This window comes from Pan troglodytes, chromosome 12, assembly GCF_028858775.2.
Source record: "Pan troglodytes isolate AG18354 chromosome 12, NHGRI_mPanTro3-v2.0_pri, whole genome shotgun sequence".
Lineage (NCBI taxonomy): Eukaryota > Metazoa > Chordata > Mammalia > Primates > Hominidae > Pan > Pan troglodytes.
The window spans coordinates 53047117-53066988 of record NC_072410.2 but is presented as its reverse complement, the minus strand read 5'-3'; the positions used below and the strand labels follow the sequence as shown (position 1 = coordinate 53066988).

Genomic DNA, 19872 nt, shown 5'->3' with positions numbered 1-19872 from the left:
TTGAAATATAAGACATTATCAGCCCTTTCTCCTCTAAATTATTAACCTGTGACTTCAATACCTATTATCTGTCATCCTCTTACAATAAAAAATAATTGATTCTCCAACTCAGTAACACTATTGATAATTTTTTTAAAATCTCATTTCAAAAATTGTACTCTAACATAAACTGTTTTTTTTTTTTTTTTTCCGTTTTTTTGAGATGGAGTCTCGCTCTGTCACCCAGGCTGGAGTGCAGTGGCACCATCTCGGCTCACTGCAACCTCCACCTCCCGGGTTCAAGCGATTCTCCTGCCTCAGCCTCCTGAGTAGCTGGGACTACAGGTGCCTGTCACCATGCCCGGCTAATTTTCTGTATTTTTAGTAGAGACAGGGTTTCACTGTGTTAGCCAGGATGGTCTCGATCTCCTGTCCTCGTGATCCACCTGCCTTGGCTTCCCAAAGTGCTGGGATTACAGGTGTGAGCCACCGCGCCTGGCCCAAACTGTTTTTATTTTCCTCAGTCATCCTGCCCCATACAAAGATACTCTCTTTACATAGTAGAATTGCAGCATGTAGTTTTATATTCTGTTATTTCACTTAAGTATATGATATGACTTCAAAATAAAATGGCATGTGAGTCTCATGACCTTATAGTCATGTTGATAATACTCTATCACATATGTATTTACATAAATATAGATTAAAATTTTATTTTAAAAGGATCTGTGTGCATTTTTATTGTATGCACATGTCATCTCAATGTTAAAACCATTCAGAATTTTAAAAGTTACCTCTTTCACACTGTCAGGCTTCTCAACTAAGATAGAGAAAAGACTTGTTTAGAGCCTAAAGCTGAGCAAAAGTGAGATACCTGGAAGAGTGAGTCATAGGGGCAGAAAGCAGAATGACAGTTTCCAGGGGCTGCGGGGAGGGAGGAATGCAGAGTTGTTGTTTAACAGGAGAGTTGTGGGGATAGATGATGATTCACAGCAACGTGAACGTATCTGATGCCACTGATCTGTATGCTTAAAAATGGTTAAAATGAATCCCAGCACTTTGGGAGGCCGAGGCGGGCAGATCACGAGGTCAGGAGATCAAGACCATCCTGGCTAACACGGTGAAACCCCGTCTCTACTAAAAATACAAAAAATTAGCCAAGCATGGTGGCGGGCGCCTGTAGTCCCAGATTCTCGGGAGGTTGAGGCAGGAGAATGGTGTGAACCCGGGAGGCAGAGCTTGCAGTGAGCCGAGATCATGCCACTGCACTCCAGCCTGGGCGACAGAGCAAGACTCTGTCTCAAAAAAAGAATAATAATAATAATAATAATAATAGTTAAAATGGTAAACTTTATGTTATCTATATTTTGCCACAATAAAAAGAAGTTTTAAAAAACTAAATCAAGATCATTAGAAAATAATGTTTGCTTCTTCAAAGTCATTTTGAAATGTGAAAAAATGTGAATAAGAAATATATTAATGTTAAAAACTTCTTGAGTTTAGAATAGTAGGTTCAGAAACAAGTGAATAAAGGAATTTCACCTTAAAAGTAAATAAAAATTAAACTAAACAGATGTGGTTTATAGACCTACGGGAAATGAAGTCTTTGAAATTCTGGGAGGCCCAGAATTGGTAATTAGTTAACTAGTTCAGGGTCTCATGCGTAGTGAATGACAGAGACTTGTGAAAACCTAGGCAATGTCTACTAGACAGTATAAAATGATTTAGGTTTTCAACCTCTTGAGAATTTGAATTTTTAAATGTTATATTGTATTTGAATTTGCTTTTAAATTCATTAAATATGTATTGTCTTCAATTTTTTAAAAATAGTGTTTCTGGTTATAAAAGTACATATGTCCTTTGTAGACAATTTTAAAATAAAGTATAAATTAAAAACCATCTCTGGCTGGGCACAGTGGCGCACGCCTATAATCCCAGTACTTTGGGAGGCCAAGGCTGGCGGATCATGAGGTCAAGAGATTAAGACCATCCTGGCCAACATGGTGAAACCCTGTCTCTACCAAAAATACAAAAATTAGCTGGGCATGGTGGTGCATGCCTGTAGTCCCAGCTACTAGGGAGGCTGAGGCAGGAGAATTGCTTGAACCCGGGAGGCGGAGGTTGCAGTGAGCCAAGATCGCATCACTGTACTCCAGCCTGGGCAACAGAGCGGGGAAATAAAACAAAAAAACACCCCTATTCCCATTGCTAATAGATAAAATTTGTTAATATTTTGGTGTATCTCCTTCTAAGGCTATTTCTTTTTTTATTTTTGTTTTTATTTCTTGTAGAGATAGGTTCTCACTATATCGCCCAGGCTGGTCTCAAACTCCTTGGCCTCAAGCAGTCATTCTACCTCAGCTTCCCAAAGTGTTGGGATTATAGGCATGAGCCACCACATCCTGCCAAGCCTATTTCTTATGCATATAATTAAAATTATTGTACATAAAATTTTGTCTCTTTTCTTCGCTTAATATTATATTGTATCATATCTCTTTAAGTTATTAAAGGTTCTTCAAAAATATATAATTTTTTTTGAGACAGAGTCTCACTCTGTTGCCCAGACTGGAGTGCAATGGCCCATCTTGGCTCACTGCAACCTCTGCCTCCTGGGTTCGAGCGATTCTCCTACCTCAGCCTCCCAAGTAGCTGAGATGACAGGTGTGTGCCACCACACCCTGCTGATTTTTGAATTTTTAGTAGAGACAGGGTTTCACCAGGTTGGCCAGGCTAGTCTTGAACTCCTGACCTCAGGTGATCCACCAGCCTCGAGCTCCCAAAGTGCTGGGATTACAGGCGTGAGCCACTGTGCCTGGCCTCATAAATATAATTTTAAATGCCTTCAGAGTATTCTCTCTTATAGCTACATCATAATTTGCTTAATATCCATCTCTTTATTATTGGATATTGTAGGAGCTCAGAACACGATACCGTAATGGATGGCACTTTGGCATGCTGAGTGTTTTGAGCTGAAGGAGACTGGAAGAGCCTCAGAAACAGCAAGCTCCCTCTGACCTTCTCCCTCCCTCCTTTCTCTTTCTCCCATTTCTCCACAGAAGCAGGTGATAGAAAATGGAATTATTCTTCCTTAAGGAAGGTCGTAGAAACTAGAATTTCTCACCCCTAAAGCAAGCCATAAAACCTAGAAATTAACCTCTGAGCATCTCCCTTCTCCCCTGAAGACCCTCATGTGACAGGCATCCTGCCCCGTACCTGGAGAAAAGAGTACTACTTTTGTATTTTTAGACATAATGCTATTGCACCCTTGATAGACTACAGTATGGTGCAAACTCAACTTTTCCCCCTCCTCTACTGTGAAGGGAACATAACTTTTATATGCACTGAGAAACCAGAAAAATTTGTGTGACTCACCTTGTCGTGATATTTGCTTTATTTCAGTGGTCTGGAACTGAACCTGCAATATCTGCAAGGTTTATCTGTACACGTTTTGCCCCTATGACATTTAGGCCATTTACAATTTTTGTTATAAATAATGTGGTGATCTGCTTCTTTGTGTATAAAGCCTTTGTCTACCTTTCAAATTATTATTTAATGAGAGTTCTAGAAGTAGAATTACTACGTAAAGATTACAAATATTTTTACAACTTTTGGTTTATGTTGCTAAATTGCTTTTTTTTTTCAGAAGGGCATTACAAATCTACACTTTATTTTCTTTTCTTTCTTCTTTTTTTTTTTTTTGAGTCAGGGTCTTACTCTGTCACCCAGGCTGGAGTGCAGTGGTGCCATCATGACTCATTGCAGCCTCAACCTCCTGGGCTCAGGAGATACTCCCACCTCAGCCTCCTGAGTAGCTGGAACCGCAGGTACACAGCACCACGCTGGGCTAATTTTTTGTGTGTTTTTTGTAGAGACTGGGTTTTGCCATGTTGCCCAGGCTGGTCTCCAACTCCTGGGCCCAAGCAGTTCTCCTGCCTAGGCCTCCCAAAGTGCTGGGACTACGGGCATGAGCCACCGTGCCCAGCCCACAAATTTCTATTTCTACTTTCAACAGAAATATATTACACCACTGAGTAAGAATAATAAGACGTCATATTCATGAGGCATTTATTTGTTAACCAAGTACTAGTTACTATATATGTAACAGCTCATCTTTAAAATCTTGTATACTGTTGGTGAAAAAGTTGTCTGTTGTTTTAATTCTACTTATTGATTAATAGTGATATTTAGCTATATTTAAATTTTAAGTTATTTGTAAGTATTTGTAAGCTATTTTTCTATTATGAATTACCATCCTTATTCTTTTACATGAGCTGTTTATATATTGCTGTATTAACCCTCTGTCAGGTCTGCTTTAGCTATTTTTTGAGTTGTTTTTATTGTTTTGGTTTTTATTGATACACATTACATATTTATTAAGTATATGTAATATTTTGTGGTTTTTTAAATTTTATTTTATTAAAAAGTTTTTTGTTTTGAGACAAGGTCTCACTCTGTTGCCCAGACTGTGGCACAGTGACATGATCACAGCTCATTGCAGCCTCAACCTCCTGGGCTCAAGTGATCCTCCCACCTCAGCCTCCCAAGTAGCTGGGACCACAGGCATGTGCCGCCATGCCTGGCTAATTTGTTTTTATTTTTTGTAGAAATGTCTATTCATCTCCTTTGCCCACTTTTCAATGGGATTACTTGAGTTGTTTGAGTTCCTCGTATAATCTGGATATAATTCCCTTGTGGGATGAATAGTTTGCAAACATTTTCTCCTATTAAACAGGTTGTCTCTTCACTTTGTTGATTGTTTCCTTTGCTGTGCAGAAGTTTTTTAGTTTAATATAGTCCTATTTGCTTATTTTTGTGGGGGTTTTTTTCTGTGCTTTTGAGGTCTTAGCCATAAACTCTTGCCCTACACCCATGTCCTAAAGTGTTTTCCCTGTGTTTTCTTCCAGTAGCTTTTAGTTGTAGGTCTTATATTTATGTCTTTGCTCCATCTTGAGTTTATTTTTGCATATGGTGATGGACAGGGTTCCAATTTCATTTTTCTGTAGAAGCGTATCCAATTTTCTAAGCACCAATTATTGAAGAGGGTGTCCTTTTCTCAATGTCTGTTATTGGCACCTTTGTAGACAATCAGTTGGCTGGAAATAAGTGGATTTACTTCCAGATTCTGTGTTCTGTGGTCTATGTGTCTGTTTTTATACCAATACCACCCTACTTTGATTGCTATGCTATAACCTTGTAATATATTTTGAAGTCAGATAGTGTGATGCCTCTTGCTTTGTTCTTTTTGCTCAGGATTGCTTTGGCTCTTCAAGCTCTTTTTTGATTCTACATGAATTTTAGGATTTTTTCCCCCATTTCTGTAAAAAATGACATTGGTCTTTTGATAGGAGTTGCACTGAATCTCATGATTGCTTTGGGTAGTTTGGTCATTTTAAGAACGTTAATTCTTCTGATCTATGAACAAAATATGTCTTTTCATTTGTTTGTGTCCTCTTCAATTTCTTTCATCAGCATTTTGTAGTTTTCCTTATAGACGTCTTTCACTTCCTTGGTTAAATTTATTCTTAGTCATTTCTCTTTTGTAGCTACTGTAAACGGGATTACCTTCTTGGTTTCTTTCTCAGCTAGTTCATTATTGGTGTATAGAAATGCTACTGATTTTTGTACATTGATTTTGTATCCTGCAAATTTAATGAATTCATTTATCAGTTCTAAAAGTTTTTGGGTGCACCCTTTAGGTTTTTCTAGATATAAAATCATGTCATCTGCAAAGGGGAACAATTTGACTTCCTCTTTTCCAATCTGGATGCCTTTTATTTCTTCCTCTTGCCTGATTGCTCTGGCTAGGACTTTCAATCCTGTGTTGAATAGGAGTGGTGCAAGTGGGCATCCTTGTCTTGTTCCAGTTCTTAGGGGAAAGGCTTTCATCTTTTCCCCATTCAGTATGATGTTAGCTGTGGGTTTGTCCTATATGGCCTTTATTATGTTGAGGTATGTTCCTTCTATGCCTAGTTTGTTGGGAATTCTTACCATGAAGGTATGTTGAATTTTATCAAATGCTTTTTCTGGGTCAGTTGAGATGATCATATAGTTTTAGTCCTTCATTCTGTTGATGTAATGTATCACATTTATTGATTGGCGTATGTTGAACCATCCTTACATCCCTGAGATAAATCTCTCTTAATAATGGTGTATTATCTTTTTGATGTGCTGTTGGATTCAGTTTGCTAGTATTTCATTGAGGATTTTTGCATCTGTGTTCATCGGGGATAATGACCTTAGTTTTCTTTTTTTGTTGTTTGGTCCTTGTCTTAGTTTGGTATAAGGATAATGCTGGCCTCATAGAATGAGTTAGGAAGAATTCTCTCCTCTTCACTTTTTTGGAATAGTTTGAGAAGAATTGGTATTAGTTCTTTGTAAGTTTGGTAGAATTCAGCAGTGAAGCCATCTGGTCCTGGACTTTTCTTTGTTGAGAGACTTTTTATTACTGATTTAATTTCATTACTCATTATTGGTCTGTTCAGGTTTTCAATATTTTTCTTATTCAATCTTGGTAGGCTGTATGTATCCAAGAATTTGTCCATTTCCTCTAGGTTTTCCAGTTTGTTAGTGTATAGTTGTTCATAACAGTCTCTGATGATTTTTTGTATTTCTGTGGCATCAGTTATAATGTCTCCTTTTTCATTTCCGATTTTTTTTTTTTTTTTTTTGAAACAAAGTCTCACTCTGTCGCCCAGGCTGGAGTGCCGTGGTGCAATCTCAGCTCACTGCAATATCCACCTCCCAGATTCAAGCAATTCTCCTGCCTCAGCCTCCCGAGTAGCTGGGATTACAGGCACGTGCCACCATATCCAGCTAATTTTGGTATTTTTAGTAGAAATGGGGTTTCACCATGTTGGTCCACCTGCCTGGGCCTTCCAAAGTGCTGGGATTACAGACATGAGCCTCTGTGCCCGGCCCATTTCTGATTTTATTTATTTGTGTCTTCTCTCCTTTTTCTTGGTTAGTCTAGCTAGCGATTTATCAATTTTGCTTACTTTTTCAAAAAGACAACTTTTCATTTCATTGATCCTTTGTATTGTTTTTTAAGTCTGTATTTCATTTAATTCTGCTCTGATCTTTATTATTAATTTTATTCTACTAATTTGGGGTTTGGATTGTTCTTGCTTTTTTTTTTCCTTTGAGTCAGGGTCTTGCTCTGTTGCCCAGGCTGGAGTACAATGGCTCTATGATGGCTTATTCCAGCCTTGACCCTCTGGGCTCAAGTGATCCTCCCACTTCAGCCTCCTAAGTGGCTGGGACCACAATTGTGCACCACTGTGTCTGGCTAAACTTTTTTAATGTTTTGTAGAGACAGGGTCTCCCTATGTTGCCTAAGTATGTTGCCTAAGCTGGTCTCAAACTCCTGGGCTCAAGCCATCCTCCTGATTCAGCCTCCCAAAGTGCTGGGACTACAGGAGTGAGCCACCATGCCTGGCCTGTTCTTGCTTTTCCAGTTCCTTGAGGGCATCTTTAGATCATTTATTTGAAATCTTCCTACTTTTTTGATGTTGGTGTTTATTGATATAAACTCCCCTCTTAGCACTGCTTTTGCTGTATCCCATAGGTTTTCGTACGTTCTATGTCAATTTCCATTTGTTTCAATAAATTTTTTTTTAATTTTCTTTAAGATATTTTACATTTCTTCTATGTTGTGGAATCTATTGAGTTTTACTTTATGATTCATCCTTGCTTTTTAAAACATTTAATTTTATTTAATGGTTCAGTAATAATAAAGATACCCTTTTACATGTTTACAGTACCTCATTGTTTACATACACTATTTCAAGCTTTTGGAATAGGGACAACTAAAACAGATTCTTGTGTAAATGAGTTTCTTTATATAACTTCACATTCTTTATGTAATGGTTCTTTTGAAGCTTAACAAGTTATTTCTCAACAACTGTATTTTTTTCATATGGAATTGACTAAGTATATGAAAATATGAAATAAACAAAATAAAATGGAAAACTATGAGGTCCTTAGAAGTCACATTACATCCCTATATTTGGTGACATTTAAAGAGATGAATGACATTATTGAGAAGTAAGGAGAAATACAGTGCAGCAAATCAAGAACATGCCACTTATGTAAGAGTGAACATCTATCTCCAGGCATGAGAAAGGTCTGGAGAGTTCTTAACAAAATTCTGTCAGTGTTTATTTCTCAGTCTTGCGACGTCAGATGATTTTTATGATCTTCTTTGTGCTTTTCTAATTTGTTTAATATTTTACAGTAAGCATGTATCATTTTTACTAAAACAACCGTGTTATTGTTTAAAACAGGAACAAAATTTTTCTACATGCAGAAGGATAATAGTATTTGTCTGTATTTTTTTCTGGTCTTTTAATTAAGTGTTTATACACACAGAGAGACAGGAATAAAGTTTTCCTTAGCATTTAAATAATTTCCAAGAAGTATATACATTTCTACATATGGGTTAAATAAACACACATATATCAATAAACATATATTCTAACAAACTCAGGCCTGCTAAATGCTGGCTAAAAGTTCCCAGTGAAAAGAACTCTTAGGTGAGCTATATTTTCTAATCTGCAGACCCTCCTACTGCATAACTCTGGATGATGTCATACAAACCTCTTCCTGCATCTGGGACTCTTTCCAGCTGCTACATGTGGGAGCTTCCCGTTTTTGTTCTAATTGAGTGATGTTTACTGGAAATGGAGTCTGCTAATAAGATCTCAGTTCAGATAGCTTTGTGGGGACAGGAAGAATGATTGTGAGATGAATTTGGCCAAAAACCTTTACTTTCTCCCTTGTCATTATCTTGTTTTGATAGGTTGGCTTAGTTTTGTTTTGAAATTACCTCTTCTGAGAAACCAAAGAGGAACGATATGCGCTGTCTTCTTTTTCCTCCTCCTCCTCCTCCTTTTCCTTTTCCTACCAAGACTCCCAACTCAGACTGTTTTTCAGTCTGTCCCTCCGTACATACCTGCACACTCACACATCTACTAGAGAGTATATGGAGACAGCCAAGAGCCCTTAGAAAGATAGCTGGGTAATGTATTACTCTGTTCTCTTGAATTTGGATGGAACTTATGACAACACTTAGATGTGAACAAATAAGGCAAGAGGATTTGTCCCAGATTGCACAGCTGGTTATGGCAGAACGAAGCGGTGGTGAACCTAGATTTCATATCTCCTAGCTCAGGGCCTCTGGATTAAAACCCATAAACATTGTTCACATTTTTTTGGAACTATGCATAAGGGCAACTTAGAGAGTTCCAGGTAAGAGAATGCTGCATAACAAGAGTTGATTGTTTTAAGAAGTTGTGTTATGTTAAAGATCAGCTAAGTAAAATTAAAGAGAAAAGCTCCTAAATATACTGAATTATTTCATTTTTGTGGATCTCCTTGATTGTGATTTGCGAGCTCAGAAGTATTAACAGTTTTTCTCAAAAATTTTAAGATGAAAAATTCTCAAGTCCAATTAATTGAAAAGCTTAAGACTACTCTATACCATGCTTCACTTTAGAAAGTAGGGAGCTTGTTGCAAATTCAAACAAGGAGTGGTGTCACAACTCATGAAAGGAATCTCTTATCAAATATCTATCCTACCATCAAATTGCCATTACATCTGCCCGAATGCACATGGGACACAGTTGCGTCAGAAAGGCTAAAGCTCCAAATAAGTTCACGTTATTCTGAAACTATCAGATTATGTGATGGATATAATTTGGGTGTTACAGTCTTTGTAGTAAAGTTTGAGGAATGACACCAGGTATGGTCGAGTGCAGTGGCTCATGCCTATAAGATGAGCCTAGGCAACATGGTGAGATCCCATCTCTACAAAAAATATAAAAATTATCCAGGCATGGTGGGGTGGTGTGCACCTGTAGTCCCAGCTACTCAGGAGGTTCCAGCGGGAGGATTACTTGAAACCAGGAGGTTGAGACTGTAGTGAGCCATGTTTGTGCCACTGTACTCCAGCCTGGGCAACAGAGCAAGACTGTCTCAAAAAAAAAAAAAAAAGAAAGAAAGAAGAAAGAAAAAAGAAAAAAACCCCATCAAGTAAAATGTAGGGCCACTGTCAATGGGGGACATAGAGAAAACAGAGATCTTCAATTCTCTTCTGCTTCTAACTTTCGGGACAAAGACATTTTTTCTCCACATGGAATCAGTAAGGTGACGAGAAATAGAGAAAGAGCATAAACTTTGGTAAACGAAGATAGAAGCCCAAGATGGAATAATAGAGTGAGAAAGAGACCAAAGCTGCTCCAAGTGATTTCAAGTCCCCAGTTTTGAAGAATGATGTCTTTGGGTCTTGAGAAAACATTGTTGTGGGATCACCAACAATCGTCAGGGATATTTGGGGCATCATAGAGAATAGGAGAGATTCCAGAAGACTGGTAACAGTGGAGTATTCTGATTTTCAGAAAGAGAAAGCAGAGCCAGAAAAAAATGTAGATAATGGTCTGTAACCTCAATCTCAGGCCAGAGTCTAGAAGGGGGGATTATTAGAGGAACAGTTTCAGGCACTAGATAAAAAAGGAATGATTAAGATCCAGATGAGTTCACTAAAAACAAGTCAGGGCTAATTTATCTCTTGGCTTTGACAGAGTTACCAGCCCAGTACCTCAGGGAATGCCCATACATATAGAATATTTTATTATCAGTTAGACATTTAATAAAGTTTTTTTCATGATATTCTTTTGGACAAGACGGAGAGATATAAACTGAACTGTGGCACACTGAGTGAATTAGAAACCAGTCAATTGTACGCACAGGTGCTGGCTAACAAACTGTAAAGAAGCATGCAGTGGTGAGTCCCAGGCTGTGTCCTTCACTGTCTCCTCATAAATGCTTTCAGAATAAATATACAGAAGGTGTGCTCATCAGATTTATAGGCAACATGAAGTTAGAGGGTATGATGAATACTTGAATGGCAGAACGAAAATCCCTAGATTGAATCTAAAAGGATGAAATTTAAGGGTGATTAATATGAGGTCTAAGGAATTAAATCTATCAGTGAGAATAAGCAATACTTGCTTTAGTGATAACTAAGAGCCTTAACTCAATATGAGTCAGAAGTGTAACGTGGTTGCCAAAAAAACTAAGATTTTAGGCTGTATCCAGTGGTGTGGTAAATATTTAACAACTGGCCCTGGGTTGGGGGCAGAGAGAGGGAGGGACCTTGATTTATAGCTCTGACCAATCTCTGTAGTGTAAATACTCTCACCTTGGCCAGTTTCAAGGTACTGACTTTGTGGCACTGAACTCAGAGGTTGGAAGAGATGTGTGATAGCATGCCATTATGTGGTATTTCCACCACACAGACACAGTAGATGTGATTAACCTCAAGAGGAGAGATAATAATTAAACACAGCAAAATTACTAGGAAGTAATATTTTAATTACTTATTACCTTTGTTTTTAATATATCTAATTGTAGGCTTATGTAATTTAACTTTAATTTTTAAAATTATTATTATTATTTTCGAGACAGGGTCTTATTTTGTTTTGTTTTGTTTTTGAGACGGAGTCTGGCTCTGTTGCCCAGGCTGGAGTGCAATGGCATGATCTCTTCTCACTGCAACCTCTGCCTCCTGGGTTCAAGCAATTCTCCTACCTCAGCCTCCCAAGTAGCTGGGACTACAGGCACGTGCCACCACACCCAGCTAATTTTTGTATTTTTAGTAGAGATGGGGTTCCACCATTTTGGCCAGGATGGTTTCGAATTCTTGACCTCGTGATCTGCCCACCTTGGCCTCCCAAAGTGCTGGAATTACAGGCATGAGCCACCGCACCTGGCCTGAGACAGGGTCTTGCTCTGTTACCCAGGCTGGAGTACGGTGGCGTGATCTCAGCTCACTGCAGCCTCAATCTCCCAGGCTCAAGCACTCCTCCCACCTCAGCCTCTTGGATAGCTGAGACCACAGACGTGCCCCACCATGCTTGGCTAATACTTTTTTAAATTTTTTGTAGAGACGGGGTCTCACTATATTGCCCAGACTGGTTTGAACTCCTGGGCTCAAGCAATCCTCTGGACTTGGCCTCCCAGAGGGCTGGGATTACAGACATTAGCCACCTTGCCCAGCATAATTTAACTTTTAATTAGAACTGCATTTTACAACTAGCTCAGAAAATTCTTGAACATTTAACTATCAGCTCTTGCAAGTTTGTGCACACGGGCTCTGGACAATGGTAACCAGAAATGCAGTCACTGGTAGAAGGGAGGTGATAACCCTGCTGTTCTCTGCATTTGTCAGGACACACCCAGATCCCTTTATTCCAGAACACATAACTTAAAGTCACACTTTCCTGAGATCAGAGCAGAGGATGGCAGAGAACCAAAGTCACGAGTGTGTGAAACAACGGAGAGGAGCGGCACTGTGCGGCCTGGAGCTCAAGACACTTGCATGAGCGGTGACGGTGAGAGGGACAGGGGAGAGCTTGTTTTCAAATATTTGAGAGGCTGTTGTGTAAGGAAGGATTAGGGCTCTAATTGGTGGGTAGAAAAGGATACAAGGAGACAGATTTCTGTTCAGTATAAGGAAGACATTTCTCGCTAGGCATGGTGGCTCATGCCTGTAATCCCAGCACTTTGGGAGGCCGATGTGGGCAGATCGCTTGAGCTCAGGAGTTCGAGACCAGCCTGGGCAACATGGTGAGACCCGTCTCTACTAAAAACAAATAAAAATAATTAGCTGGGAATAGTGGCACACACCTGTGGTCCCAGCTAGTCAGGAGGCTGAGACAAGAGAATCACTTGAACCTGGGAGGCAGAGATTGAAGGGAACTGGGATCACTCCACTGCACTTCAGCCTAGGCAACAGAGCAAGACCCTGTCTCAAAAAAAAAAAAAAAAAAAAAAAAAAAAAAAGATATTTTTGGGGAGGGGAGAAAAAAGAAAGAAATTTCTTACAGGCAAAGCTATCTAAAGAGGAATGGGCTGAAGGCAATCCTGCAGAATATGGGCAATGACCTTTAGGGATGGTGTAGAGATGGTTCATGCATCAAAAGAGGGAATGGGGCTGGATAATCTTGAAGATGTTCCTGAAGTCTCTGACTACCTGATTTTTGATCCATTGTGCTTTCTAGTTGCCTCAGCCTCCCAAAGTGCTGAGATTACAGGCGTGGGCCGCCGTGCCCAGTTTACAACTATCAATTTTATATCTAATCTTACATCATCTATCCTCCCATCTACCTACCACCCATTCATCCAGATTCTTGTGGAACAAATGCCTGAACATATCATTGAGTCCATAAACACGTCAGTATGCATCTCTAAAACATAAGAGCATTTTGAAAATATACCCACAATACTTTTATCACACTTAAGAAATTAATATTGATTCTCTAATATCATCTAATATCCAGTCATTATTGAAATTTTCCCATTTGTGTCATAAACTTTTTATTTGAGCTTGCTCAAGTCAGGATGTAGGGTCCACACATCGCCATGGTTAGATGGGTTTCTTAAACCTCTTTTAGGCTGTAAGTTTCCCTTTCATTATTTATTTGTTGAAGGTGCCGTGTTATTTGTCATATAGAATTTCCCAGTCTGAATTTTAAAAAATTGCATTATGACATATTTAACAAGTTCCTCTTTCCCCTATATTTTCTGTGATAATGTTTATGTTTGATTCTTTGGGAAGGAATGCTTTGTGGGTGGTGTCCTGTATTTCTCACTAGGAGAATAGTGGGATTTTGATTTTGTTTTATAGGGATTGCTTTTCAATTCAACTAGGAGAATAGTGAGAAATACAGTGAGAAATTGTGACATCAGCAGCCACTGATGATAAGCGTCTAGATCTGTTAATTCATTTGCAGTTCTAAATGGTGATCTTCTAATTTTCTCATTGCTCCTTTAATTATTAGCTGGAATACTTTTATAAAGAGAAATATCCCCTTTTCAATGATATGGTTACGCTGAAGTACAGAAAATGTAAGATAAATGCTTCATTACCTGTGAAATTCAAAGCAATGAGTTGGTTCCCAAGCATCTGCCTAGGAAGAACAATGAGCTGTTTTGTTTCTTTTTAAGCATTATGATGAACTAATGGATTTAAAAATATTTGATGTGTTTTAATCAATTGCTATTGTTATTTTTATTAATATTCAACTTGGCTTCCAAGTCTTTTTAACATGATCTGACTTATTTCCTTGATTTCTAATATGACAAGATCTCTTACATTCCACATTCAACTCATGTATTTTCTGCCCCAGATCAGGAATTGGCCATTTCTCCAAAGAGTCCTGGTTCCTTTCAATGGGAAATGAAATTTAGAGACCAAACTCTGGGCTCCAGTGTTGTCAGCCTACTAGGTTGATCATAGTTTCTAGGGCTTTTTAGTAGAAAGAATTAGGAAGTTCTCCTTCCTTTCTTCTTCCTCCTTTCCTTTCTCTTCTTCCTCTTCGAAAATATATTGTGGTTCATACGACATTTTCTTTTCTTTTCCTTTTTTTTTTGGAGACAGAGTTTCACTTTGTCACTCAGGCTGGAGTAAAGTGGCATGATCATAGTCCACTGCAGCCTTGATCTGGGTTCAAGTGATCCTCCTGCCTCAGCCTCCTGAGTAGCTGGGATTATAGGCACATACCACCATATCTTACTAATTTTTTTATTTTTATAGAGAGAGGGTCTTACTATTTTGCCCAGGCTGGTCTCAAATTTCTGGCCTCAAGTGATCCTCCTGCCTTGACCTCCCAAAGTGCTGGGATTACAGACATGAGCCACCATGACCAGCCCATATGACATTTCAAACAAGACTACGAGATGTTTTTTCAACCTTGTCAATCTCACATTTATACTTTTTTTCCCTTATTGAAAATCCCAATTCTCAAAGACATCAATAAAATTACTTATTTGCTTTATTTCACAAAAAAAATGCAACTGTCTTACAATAACTGTTCTAAGACCCACCACCAACCATATGACTATTGAAATACATTTAAGGTCGTTATGTAGTTCTTTTTGGTTTTATGGCATATCATAATAATGAAAATCAAATTAAAGTCACTTGAAGTAGTTCCTTCCTGTGTGGTTATTCCGCCAACTCAGAGTGTACATTTCAGTTCATTTGTTTCATTTTGGTTTTGTTTCATAGGGATTGCTTTTCAATTAAAAATATTTTATAATTATGTAAAATGATTACAAATTTCTAAAGTCAAATCTACAACAGCAGGCATATTCAGAGGAGTGTGACTTCTATCCCAGTCCCTCTACCCTATCTACTTCCCAACAAAATCTTTTTTAAGAAATAAAGTTTTATGGCATATTCTCTCATTAAAAAAATAAGGAAACATTTTCATATATCAAATTCTCTCTTTTTAGATAAACAGTAGCATACTATAGACAATTTTTTCTACCTTGTTTTGTTTTCACTAGCCATAAAGTCTAAGGATCACTCCATATATTCCTCGTTCTTTTTTACAGCTGTGTAGTACTCTGCCATGTGAACTGTGCATAGTATTATTTGGATGTTAAACACATTTAATCAAAATTAAAATTTAAGGAAATTTTAGCATGGTCAGCTGAAATAGAATTCAGGTGTCTCTCAAAATTTGTCCTCCCACCTATTTATTTGTTTTATTTTTGTTTACTTATTTATTTATTTGAGACAGAGTCTCACTCTGTTGCCCAGGCTGGAGTGCAGTTGTGCTATCTCGGCTCACTGCAGCCTCCACCTCCTGGGATCAAGCGATTCTCCTGCCTCAGCCTCCCAAGTAGCTGGGATTACAGGCACGCACCACCATCCCTGGCTAATTTTTGTATTTTTAGCAGAGACGGTGTTTCACCATGTTGACCAGACTGGTCTTGAACTCCTGACCTCAAGTGATCCACCCACCTCAGCCTCCCAAAGTGCTGGGATTACAGGCATGAGCCACTGCGCCCGGCCCAGTCTTTTCATCTACTTCGTGGCTCCACCCTGTTTTTGCAGTTCCTACACACTTACCCCTGGGATACCCTCTCCAGCCTGAGCAAAGGTTCTACATTTTTCAAATGATTTTCAGACATCTAAGATTAGCCCTTTATTGGTCCAACCCCTTGAAACCTTATTCCTTTTTAGGTGACAATGCATGCTGAGGAGTTCATTTAAAGGTAATTTCTGCAAAACCTTTACCCATCGCATGCCATCTCTCCTGAGTAACAAGAGGCCTTGATCTCAAACTCCACATATGCCAGGGCATCACCGGTTGCTCTATTAAGCACCACGTTTCAGTGCCTTAGTACTGTTTGTAAAACAAAGCAACTAATAATCAGAATTTATCCTGGGATCTTATTGGGAAGAAACATCCTGAAATAACCAAGAAATAACAATAATGGTAAATCGTATGTATAAATGAATTCTGGAGATGAAGGCTGTGGCAACAGTCTTTCTTTCCTTTTAATATTCCTTATGTGGGTAGCAGAAATATCAAGTTTGCAAATACTCTGCCTGGGAGAACCACCACTTGTACCTTTCTCTTTCTGGTACAGTCTTTTTTTTTTTTTTTTTTTTTTTTAAACGGAGCCTCTCTTTGTCATCCAGGCTGGAGTGCAGTGGTGCTATCTCGGCTCACTGCAACCTCTGCCTCCCAGGTTCAAGTGATTCTCCTGCCTCAGCCTCTCAAGTAACTGAGATTACAGGCGCCCACCTCCATGCCCAGCTAATTTTTGTATTTTTAGTAGAGACGGGGTTTCACCATGTTGGCCAGGTTGGTCTCGAACTCCTGACCTCAAGTAATCCACCCGCCTTGACCTCCCAAAGTGGTGGGATTACAGGGATGAGCCACTGCTCCTAGCCCCTGGTACAGTCTTTACAATGAAAAACAGATGCACCTACCACGGTATAAAGATGGGAGTTTACTTTGGAGACAGAAGACAGGAATGAACTGCATCAAAATGATAGGCTCAAAGTTAAAAATATGAGAACCGTCAGTGATTTCACACACACACACACGCACACACACACACACACAGACGCAAGCACATATGCATGCCTATAGCTTATTTCTTTAGAAACTAGCCACAGAACCCATTGAAACCCAGAGAGCTGTGGAACACAATTAGAAAAGGCCTGGGACAGGAGGGCTGGAGTGAGCCTTCTGAGCAGCCCAGACCTCACACTAGCAGGACAGAAGTTAGCAGCGTAGAAGCAGCTGGCAGGACTAGAGCTGCCTAGCCATTATGGCTGGGTTTCCTGGCATCTGTCTTGAAGGGAAGGGGGATTGGTTACTATTCAGTAACTTCAGGTTTTTTGTTTTTTGTGTGTTTGTTTGTTTGTTTTGAGACTGAGTCTCACTCTGTCACCCAGGCTGGAGTGCAGTGGCGTGATCTTGGCTCACTACAACCTCCGCCTCCCGGGTTCAAGCGATTCTCCCGCCTCAGCCTCCCAAGTAGCTGGGATTACAGGCACTTGCCATCATGCCTGGCTAATTTTTGTATTTTTGTAGAGACAGGGTTTCACCATGTTGTCCGGGCTGGTCTTGAACTCCTGACCTCAGGTGATCCACCCGCCTCGGCCTCCCAAAGTGCTGGGATTACAGCCGTGAGCCACCGCGCCCAGACAACTCTTCATTTTTTTAAAGAAAATTTCAGGAGATTGCCTCAGGTGAAACCACAGTAAGGAGATCTAACATATGGCATTATAAAATATGAATTTGGGCATGATGATATGCATTATGCAATTTACCATGACATTTATAAAGTCAAGGGATTTAGGCCTAGAAGTGTCCATGAAAGATTCAATGCTTTAGGTCTTCATTTATTTGTTTGTGCTGTGCACTTGGTTTGGAATTCCCTTTCCCTGTATCATTTCATCCTAATGAACGCCTACTTATTTTTTAAGACTCAATGCTATTACCTCCTCTATAGTTCCATAACAGTATATATATTTCCTGTAACAATATTATGTTGTATTATAATTGTTTGCATATTGCCTGTTTTCTACTAGGCTGTCAGTTCTTTTGGGAGAGGAGCCCAGTCTTCATACCTCAGTGACTAACTTAAAAGACACTTGATGTTTATTAAGTGATGTCAGAGACCAACTAATCCAGTTCCTCTAAGTAGATGAAACTGAGGCCCAAAGGATTTCCATAAATTCAGTAATTCCACAAGTATATACTGAGTATTTACAATGTGCCTAGCGCTAGGTAAGGCTAAATGTCTTTAGTGTATTTTAAATATCATTTGGAGTATGCTTAATTTCCATTTGTCCAGAGATCAAAAGATAAATGCCAGCATCTCATGAATCCTCAAAGCAATATTGAATTATGTTCAGAATTGGTTTATATCAATTTATTTTATTGTACTCTAAGTGTGTATCACCCAAGAATGCAATCTGCATACTGCTAATGTGTGTGTGTGAGGTGGGGGAGGGATGGTCAGAGTGTTCAATGCCCAATATAATGCCCAATTTAGGAAACACTGGGTTATATTAGGTTAAATAGATTCTTCCCTGAACTTTCAACATGCTTGATAGTGACTAGTTAAATCTCCAAGAAGAGCATCTAATATGCACTGTTTCCCAAATTTATTTGCCTAGTGAACCTCCCCTTTTTTGTTGCTCCTATTAATAGCTGCCTGCAATGCAGTTCGGAAGAACATAGAGTTGGTCGGTGCAGTTCTTTGAAGAGTCCTCATCTGTGTTTAGTGAGGACTTCAAAGGGAAACTGTAAGCTCCCTGGGGAGGAAAGTGGATGGAAGGGGAGAAGGGAAGGCCGGAGAAGGAGCAGCTAACCAGGAAGACACGGGAGGTAGCAGGTCACTGTCTAGGGTCTAAGAGAGGGACAGGAGCCATAAGCAGACAACTGAGGAGCATGTTTCCATGCTAAGCTCAGTGAGACATTTGGGGCTCAAGCAGATGGGCTTTGGGGTCAAGAGATAAGGTGTTTCACAAGGAGAGCCAGGAGCACTTCTGCAGGAACATGCAGCATGTCTTCAGGCCTCTGGGGATTCCAGAGGACATGGCACCCTGCCTGCAGGTCCCCAAGGACTGCCACATGTCAGGGCCACAGTGTCTGTGGGGACAGGAGAGGAAGGAAATGAAGCAGGCACGAAGTAGGTTACTGAGTGGTTTCATCAACATCTGTGACACCCACTCCCAGGGGGTTCCTGGACATATTTGGGGTTAGGTTTAACAAGGGGCAGTAGCTATGGGGAACAATATTTGCAGGGCCCAATGCAAAATGACAACACAGGCCCCTTGTTTAGAGTTAAGAATTTCATGATTGTGACAGCTGAGCATTAAACCAAGCACCAGGCCCTTCTGAATGCAGACCTCTGGACAACTGTACAGGTTGCACACCCATGAAGCTGCCAGAGAGTTCTCAGTGGTCCTAAAGCCCACTTGAATCTCCTGGCTACTGTGGCCTGGAGAAACCAGGTTACGCATGGTTTATATAAAAAGTTGGTCTCCCTATTCCAACGTATCTGATTATCATGGAAACACTGTTTACCAGTTGCTATGGTCTGAATGTTTGTGTCTCCCCTCAACCCCTGCAACATTCATATTTAATCCCCAATGCATCAGTATTAAGAAGTGGGGCCTTAGGAGGTGATGAGGTCCTAAAGTGAATGGGGTGAATGGGATTACTGCCCTGTGAGAGAGAACCAAGGGCGCTTGTTTGCCCCTTCCACAATGTGAGAACACAGCAGGAAGATATCCTGTGAAGCAGAAAGTAAGCCCTCACCAGACACCACATCCGTTGGTGCCTTGACTTTGATCCAGAACAGTAAACAATACATTTCTTTTTTTTTTTTAATTATACTTTAAGTTTTAGGGTACATGTGCACAACGTGCAGGTTTGTTACGTATGTATACATGTGCCATGTTGGTGTGCTGCACCCATTAACTCGTCATTTAGCATTAGGTATATCTCCTAATGCTATCCCTACCCCCTCCCCCCTGCCCCCACCCCACAACAGTCCCCGGTGTGTGATGTTCCCCTT

At 39.7% G+C, this 19872-nt stretch overlaps 1 protein-coding gene across 3 annotated transcripts in view; it reads left to right on the top strand.

Moving 5' to 3' along the window:
• ANXA4 (annexin A4) overlaps positions 1 to 19872 on the top strand; it is a 182655-nt gene that overhangs the window by 30716 nt on the left and 132067 nt on the right. Inside the window, exons 3-4 of one of the 3 annotated variants that reach the window (XM_054678480.2) lie at positions 12206 to 12368; positions 17876 to 18074. The exons of the other annotated variants lie outside the window; for them this stretch is intronic. The gene's annotated coding sequence lies outside the window, so the exon portion shown is untranslated. The remainder of the gene's footprint in view (positions 1 to 12205; positions 12369 to 17875; positions 18075 to 19872) is intronic. 3 annotated transcript variants of the gene reach the window in all.